The sequence below is a fragment of the Manis javanica genome, chromosome 9, assembly GCF_040802235.1.
Source record: "Manis javanica isolate MJ-LG chromosome 9, MJ_LKY, whole genome shotgun sequence".
NCBI classification, from domain to species: Eukaryota; Metazoa; Chordata; class Mammalia; order Pholidota; family Manidae; genus Manis; species Manis javanica.
In genome coordinates, this window is record NC_133164.1 from 34,757,961 (window position 1) to 34,766,884 (window position 8,924).

General features: G+C 34.7%; 1 long non-coding RNA gene across 1 annotated transcript in view; it reads left to right on the forward strand.

The window, feature by feature from the left end:
• The window catches only part of LOC140843513 (uncharacterized), a 45,960-nt gene extending 38,116 nt beyond the window's left edge, over positions 1-7,844 (forward strand). The window contains exons 2-3 of the long non-coding RNA XR_012121350.1: positions 6,236-6,279; positions 7,712-7,844. This is a non-coding gene — a long non-coding RNA (uncharacterized lncRNA). The remainder of the gene's footprint in view (positions 1-6,235; positions 6,280-7,711) is intronic.
• Positions 7,845-8,924: the final 1,080 nt, after the last annotated feature.

Genomic DNA, 8,924 nt, shown 5'->3' on the forward strand with positions numbered 1-8,924 from the left:
ATTTTATGCTTCACTATGTCTCTTTAATCTTAAATCCAAGTGACAAAGTGTTACGAGAACAGTATTTTTAAATTATCACTTAGGTTTTGCGTTTATAATAATAAAATGATTTTTCCCCTATCTCAGCTTAGTGGTGTGCTATCTCATGGAATCAAATCTCTGTTCCACATTATGTGTTCACTGAACAAATCCATCCCACTGTGATGGTTTATCGGCCAACTATAGGTTCCTGAAATCCACAATTATAATCTGGGTTAATATCACAGCTAATTTAAAAACATGGGATGGGAGATGGCTGTAGTTGCTTCTGGGAATGCTGTAAAAATTTAAGAGGTTACTCTTATGACAGTTCCTTCCCTGGCCTTTAATGTTGTTCACAGATACAGCAAAGCAATGTGGAGCAGACCAGGCCCTCTGATGCTGCCGCTCAATGTTTTAAACTTTGTATTTCCCCAAAGTCATGTATTAGTATAGTATGCTTTGCTTCTTTTAATTTGTTTGTTTGATTATTTGTTTGCATTTTAAAGTCTCATTTTGCATAACTGGATAAGAAAAATAAAAACAGACTTAGCAAAAAAACTATTCTACTAACCCCACTGTCACTAAATCTGCCTACATTTGCCTCTTCTGGGGTAAGCATTGTTGGAATGAAAATATTTTCTCCAACGTAGCAACAGACCTGTTGTATCACCCCTGCCATACCAGGATCTTCAGGCTCTTCTCACAAAATTTTATTCCAAAATAAATGTATTTTTAATTACATTCCTATGGCCCCAAATCAGCCTTTGATATATAAATGTTTCAAGGGGAATATGGTATCCTGATCTTTGTAATTTCCTTTCTTTCCTGTTATTAGAAAAACAAAGTTATGTTTTTTTTTTTGTTAAGGGCTTGGGAATCCTTTGATCCTTTATCCCTCTGCATGTTCCCCGCCCAACCCTCAATTTCAGTATTTCTTTGGACTGAATTAGCCACTGGCCACTAGAAAGACTCCTATTTTCACTCATTGAATTCTTGCATTTTTAAATACCCCAAACTAAAGGTAGATATATACCAATACAACAAAAGAAAGAACCAATCTTATGCACATCCCCAGTAATGAAAGGCATATTTCCCTCACTTTGGGAGTTAAGTTGCCTTAGGTAGTCTGGCCCCTGACCCCTTTTAGCCTGCTATACTTAGCTCACAACTTGATAGCCTAGTATTAATGTGGGGAGATGATAACAGTGAGGAAATGGCTAAAACAGAGTAGAAACAATTGTGAAAATACAGGGTCACTTATGATTTCCCTCATTTGTGGAGTATAACAACAAAGCAGAACTGAAGGAACAAAACAGCAGCAGACTCACAAACTCCAAGAAAGGACTAGCAGTTACCAAAGGGGAGGGGTGAGGGAGGGTGGGTGGGAAGGGAGGGATGGCATGGCCCATGCTGCTCATGCTGTTTGACAAGGTCCAGGCACGAGGAGGAATCCTGAAAACAGGAAACCTCAGAGCTGGCCCCTGCTAATTCCCGCACTTATTTTTGCAGTAATGATGTTGGTGATTGGGCTCATATATGGGAAATTTTATGTATTTAAGATTTATTAATCTTTAGTAAATAACATAACCCAAAATAGTGATCAAAGCAGCAATTCCAGAAAGGAAAGCAGTGTTATGGGACCAACTGTTCCAGGCATATTGCCACAAATAAGTGAGGCAGAACAACCCAGGCCTCTCTTAAAACTAGATGCAGTTTGTCCTCCCTTTTGTAACAATTCAAACATGACTAACCAATATTTCTTTAAAATATTGGCAGAGAAGAAGTTATGGAAACCTGAGCCATAGAAAAACCCATTCTCCCAAAGAACTTATATGAAACAACAAAGTAATACAAAGAGATTAATAGTCTCCACTGCCCACAGCCCCCTTTATGTTGTTTATAATATTAGAAGAGTATCCCCCTTGCAGAAAGAAGTTCTGAGTAAAATAGAAAGATTTACGTTTATAATTATCCCATATATAGAAGTTTATAATGAATTTATGACAAAATATTATTATATTAATAGTAAGGTAGTAAGAGCAGATTTAGTGTTATTATTTAAAGGATAAAGAGGACTGCAAGGCCCTAGTGCCTGTAGATGCAAGAGGAAAGGTGTAAACATCTGAAATTGTAGAATGAGTATTATGAAAGAATAAGGTGTTCCTATTGTATTCGTAGGAATGTTGAGGAATGATAAAACTTATGGGTGATAGGAGTACCATCCCTAGACTTTAGCTGTAAGCCTAAACCCACATGTGTAGGATAAGATTTAATTAATACTACATTTAATAACCAAAAGACGTATAGCTTGCATTTTATATAACCTGATTAAACTTTATATAGCCTTAGACACATATTTTAAACTCTATATAATCTTACATGCTTATAAGTAAAAATCATAGCCCACACGCTGTCTCACACCATTTTCTGTTTAGCGCCTAGCACGTACCTTACATGAATTACTAATCACAATAGACTAGGGAAAAGTTAAAAATTAAATGTTAAGTGGCTACTATGAGAAGAAATGATGATACTTAAGGGTAATAAGGTGGAATTATGTAAAGTGACAGAAAAAGGATTGTATTACTCATGATTGGAGAAAAATGTTTGACATTATGTAAACCTCAAAAAGATATAAAAATAAAGACCCTGCCACTTGATGTCAGGAGATGTTACAACCTCAATCGGGGGTTTCATCTCCTCATTCACCTCCTCACTCATCGATGCTGTCCTTTCCTTCATGACCCACGCCTCGGCTGGAGCTGGACTCCGGCAGAGGGAGAAGTGGATTGAGGGTTATTATGATTAGTACACATGGTGTAGGGGGGATCATGGGGAAAACAGTGTAACACAAGAGAAGACAAGTAGTGACTCTGTGGCATCGCAATGGGGTATAGGGGGGAACTCAATAATACGGGGGAATGTAGAAGCCGCATTGTTTTTCATGTGAAACCTTCATAAGAGTGTATATCAGTAATATCTTAATTAAAAAATTGTAATAAAAAAAAGATGGCTTCCAAAGTGTGATAGAAAAATCACTGACATTTAGAACCTAAAATAGTGTGGTTGTATTCAAGTTAAATAATTTCCAACTCTGCTATCTTGTATAAACTGCTGACTCTCTCTCTCTGATTCTTAGTTTCTTCATTGGTAAAATGAGAATAATAAAAATACCTACCTATCTCATAGGGTCATCATGAGAACAAAAAAGAAAGTAGCTTATGAAAAAATCTATTACAGTGCTGTTTATAAAGGTGGTGTTCTATGGGTATTTTTTACTTTTGCATAGTGATATATGTGTTTTAAATTCAGAGAAGCAATTGTGGAAATGTATACATGATATTTAAAAGCACGCTCTTCAGATGTGTCAAGTTTTTGGTTGCTATTAATTTATACTTCCACAATTTTTCTCCCCTCCAATTCCTTAACCTTTTGTTTGTATAAAAAAAATGAAGGGAGCCAGAGATAGTTCTTATTTCTGGGCTTTGGTGAATACTTTATTTCCCTGACATAGTGCCTACTTAGCAAACACTGGAAGAATGGTATGATGATGGTAAGTGGTTAATGTCCCACTATCAAGGGAAAAACAGAAAAGCTGATTTGTAGTGCTTGTCCCTTTCTTTTGTGCAAATACTCCCATCATGACCAATGTCAAGCCACTACAAGGATGTTACCTGAATGTAAGTGATACACACAGTCAGCTCACACAACTTGGTACACACTGCTTTGACATACTACTGTACATATTTGGGAATAAAGGGATAGAAGACATATATTACATGCCCCTTTGATCAGTATCATAGCCTGTCAGTTCATCTTTTCTTTAGCCAATGCTACACAATGTTTCAGACACATCTAACTTGACAGCACCTTAGCTCATATGTAGCCTGCATCACTTGCTTTCTGGACAGCAGCTTCTCTGAAGCCTCAGCTTGGGATGCTGGTGAAAACTGTTGGTTGGTTGTGTGTTCCCTAACTGTACTGTGACGGTGGTCACACGCAATGGGTCAATTTTGACCAGTGGGCAATGGGTACTGGGAGATAAATGTTCCTCTTTCTTCTCTCCAGAAGGTAATTTCGAGTTACACTGTACATGAATCATTGTGTGTGTGTGTGTGTGTGTGTGTGTGTGTGTGTGTGTGTATGTGTGTGTGTGCTCCTTAATGCAGTTTCATTATTAGTTATCACTACATTCCAGTTTCATGCTTATCAAATTAACAACCTGCACAAAACCTTTTCTCAGACTCTAGTGTTTGGTGAAAACATCTTAAGACATTCCAATATTTTCTTGAAATTCAGTTATTAAAGTCTGTGAGGGTAAACTGAGGTGACACTGAGCAATACTGAGCCAGACCCTGGCAACTACTAATCTGCTTTCAGTCTCTATGGTTTACCTATCTGAACATTTCATATAAATGGTGGCATTTTTCAACTGGCTTCTTTATCTTGGCATCATGTTGTTAAGGATCATCTAAGTCAGAGCATGTTTCAGTACTTCATTCTTTGTATGGCTGAATCATATTTCATTATATGAATATACTACATTTTGTTATCTATTTTTCAGTTAGTGGACATTTGGGTTTTTTTCATTTTGTGAATAATATGAATAATGCTATTAAGAACATTTGTTTGTATGTTTTTATGTAGATATATGTTTTCAGTGCCCTTGGACATATATAACTAGTAGTTTTTCAAAGTGGCTGTGCCATTTTACAATCCTATCACCAATGTACAAAGGTTACCATTTTTCCACATCCACACCCATTTTTCTTCTATTCTTCTTTTCTTTTAGCCCCCCTTGTGGACGTGAAATGAAATCTCCTTGTGATTTTGATTTCCATTTTCCTTTGACTAATGATTTTGAGGATTATCACATGCATGTCATGCCCATTCGTACAGCTTCTTTGGACAAATAGATGTATCTGTTTTCCTTTTGTCACTTGTTTGAGTATAAGAGAATCTGTCTTTTTCATAACTTTTACTATAGTAAAGTTTTTTTTTAATTGTTTTTGTAAAGCATCTGGTTTTAGCCTTCAGAACAGCTGGGGGGACCCAGTGAGATTATGCAATAATAATAAGATCAATTCTAACTCTTTATTATTTGAATATGTTTTCCACACTAAGAAGGACAATGGGACAAATGTATTACTGGCTTCTGAGAGCTAATATTCAGGCCCTATGGCTCTGTACTTTTACAGAGAAGGCAATTAGCTGGAGATATGTGGCTTGCCTAAGATCACCCAGCAAGTTACTGGCATAGTAGGAATATGAACACATGGGCTCTCAGTTTCCCATCTGTTGCCTAGTTCATTTGGCTGCTTTGTTAGGAGTGGGTGTATGTATGTATATTTATGTAGTGTTTCAGGAATGAGCAAATGAAAGTGGGGTAGTTTGTGCATTGTTTCAAATAGACACAGTGATGTAGGATGATAGCAATTTTCTTTCTTCACGAACTAACAAATACATTGAAGTTGTTCTTAACCCCCTGAAAAATAGGATGACATTGTAAATCATTATACCCTATGTCAAACATTTGGATATGTAATTTTTTATTAGTTTTAAGTATTTAAGTAAAAAAGTGAATACTGATTTTTATGCTCATAACTTCAATTCTTATGAATGTATAAACAGGGACGTAAGGTGAATATAGATAAACTAAGCAATTTAGTTTTTTCCTAACATTCTAATTTTAATTTACCAAAGCCTTATGATATGTTAAAATATATACAAAATGTGTTATACATAACTTTGAAAGTATTACATCTACTATAATAGGCAGTATGATAGTATTATGTGTAGTAGGAAGACAAAAAATTGTGTCTGTCCTGGATGGGGAGGAGATTGAGAATAGAACCTCTTTATCCAACAACTGCAGACATCGTTATAGTAAACAAACCTGAATATACAATGAAGTGACAGGTGGAAAGTAGTGAATCCATAAGGAGGAGTTACAGTTAGAGGAAGGATAAAAAAGACGATGGAGAATAAGCCAACAGTTGGAAGAGAAATAGGAGGGGAACAAAGAGGGAACAGATCAATATGTTTGCATGTCCTCATTTCTGTAACTTATAAGTAGTATTCAATGGTTTTGTTTGTTATTTTCCTTCACGGGGAACAAAGAGGGAACAGATCAATATGTTTGCATGTCCTCATTTCTGTAACTTATAAGTACTATTCAATGGTTTTGTTTGTTATTCTCCTTCACTTCTCACAGGAAGAGAGCTTTACACAGTAATGTGGAATAAGAAGAATTAATATGTGAGTATTGGTGGCATAGTCATCAGTGGTACCTTTGAGAGAATGATCAGCACATATATGAATATTGATTATGTCTGTTGCTCATACCTCCTCCTCTTCTGCCAAAATAGGTACACAAATAAGAAACAGGCAGATTATGGTCCTCCCATCCACATAGAATATTCTTCTACCTTCCAAGTGATGCTTCCCTCCTTCCAGCAAGGAGTTCACAAGAGGGAGAAAATAATCATACAAACCATATTATACAGATGAAAGAGAACAGGAACTAAACCTGGAACATATAAAGAGATGTATTATAAATGATGCTGTTCTTGTGTTTTTAAAAGAAAAGAAAAGAAAATATAGTAAAATACACTGAAAACACAGTAATATACCCATTGAGGTTGAATAAAAGACCAATTCATAGAAAATGATCTCAACTATACATATTAACTAACAGATCTTCCTAATTTCAAATACTCCAAAGTGAAAAGTTTTAAAGGAAGAAAAATCTCACTGTTATTCAAATTGACTAATGAGAATATGTTGCATTTTTCTATTTATTCATCACTTTAACTGTTTCAATTATTTTTATTAGAAATGCTTTATTTTAGAAGTGTACTGAAAAGGCCAGCCCTGCATTATAAATCAAATTGAAGCCTATTGGGAATTTCATAGTTAATTTTCTGTTGCTAATAGTTGCTAATGACCAGATATAAAACCAAAAGTGTCTAAGTAAATAATAACCAATTTAATGTATGAAACTTAGAATTGAAGAATTCTCCTGATAGACTTACACATCATACACAGCTTGCTATGGGCTAACGCTGTATCCTTCTCTACAAAGAAACTGCATAACCATCAGGAAACTGAATTAAAAAATGATTCTGTGTGGTATGTAGCCATCATGCAAATATCCTTGATTTGAATGAGAAAAACAAAATAGAAAAGTTGTCATTACGTTTTAATCTCAATTACTTTATGACTAAGTTATTGCACTAGTAATCAAAATAAAAGTTTAACAAAACTGATAATGTAACTTGGGAAAATATGATATGCAAGCTAGATGTAAAGAATCAGGAAAAATTCAATACAGCAACACAACTCAAATATTACTTCCTTTTAGACGCTAAAGATATTTTATGTATGGACTTTATTTATATAAAGCTTTAGAATTAAGTACACAGATGTATTTGTTGGAAGCCTTCAGCATGACCCTTGTGTATTTTCTGGGCCTATTTTTTCATTGATATGAATCCTCCAGAGAAATCCAACTACCTAAGGTATCCCTTAACAATCTCCTTTTTATATTATGTAGTTTCTATTTTTACAATGTATGTGCCAACTTCAGGAATTTTAAGGTAATTCACAAATTTAAATTAACCAGGTGAGTACAGATTCCAAAAACATGCCAATGGGTAGAAATTAACACTTTATTTTTGTTGAATTTTAGCATTGTGCACAAAAGAGTGATTCAACAGCAGTGACAAGTGACATAGCATATGACACTTTGATGGCAAACAGCTTCCAGGAAAAATAAGATTCCAGTGTTTTTTCCTGCCAGATTGGGGTTATGGTACTTTAGGGAAGTGACTTTCAAGCCAAAGACAGCTAAAACTCAAGGAAACAGAAGATAAGTGGGTTTGGCAATGATTCCAGATAAAAGAGTACAGTTGGACTTATGATAGCCTATTTTTATCTATCCCACTGTCAGCTGCTCCTCCCTAGAGATCTGCTTTCTTTTTCTCTTACCATTCTCTATCCAAGGAAGTTAATGGAACATACAACATCAATAATACAACTAATCTGTGAAGTAGACCTGAAAAGTCTCTTCTAAAAGAAGCCTGGAATTAAATCACTCTAAGACAGTAACTAAGAGTATCGATTCCAGTCACAACTTTTTTTTCCCCCAGGGGAACACACAAAATATCAATTTTAAAATGGTATATTTGTGGTATTTGATATGTAAGATAACTTTTATCTCAACAATTCCATTTTTCTATCTCCTTTAATTTCTCATAAAATTCTACAGTTCTTGTCATTATGTATTTTATCACTTGTTTCACATTTCTTTGCCATCAGCTGTCATCTTTACATTGGTTCTTTTAGATATAATGTATCCACCACTTACACTCTGGATCTTTGCACATATAGGAACTATTGACTTCTTTACATGTAATATGCCAGATGTTTTTTATTATGTAGAAAAAAGATGCTACATATTTATTCATAAAATGCATTCATGTTATGTCTTTCCAAGAATAACAAATAAATATTTCCCCAAAATCACATATGACCTGGTAATTCATATCAACTATGAAAACTAGTAATTCTAAAATTTATGGAGAGTATTATACTGAGTTTATACAAAGAATCATTATATAAAATCACATAACAGAACAGTAAATCTGCCCCCTCTTCATTTAATCCTGACACTCTCATACTCCTAGACTAAAACTGCTGCAAAATCACTGTTGAACCACTGTGTTGTATACTTGAAACCAATATAATATATATCAACTATAATTTAATAAAAATTAAATAAACTGTGGCAGAATTTTATGATGAAGTATTTTGCCATGAATTTCTACCAATTTGAAAGAATAAGACCACTACACTTGTCTGCTCTTTCTCAGTTTCAAAGTTATATCTTTTTTTAATTTTAA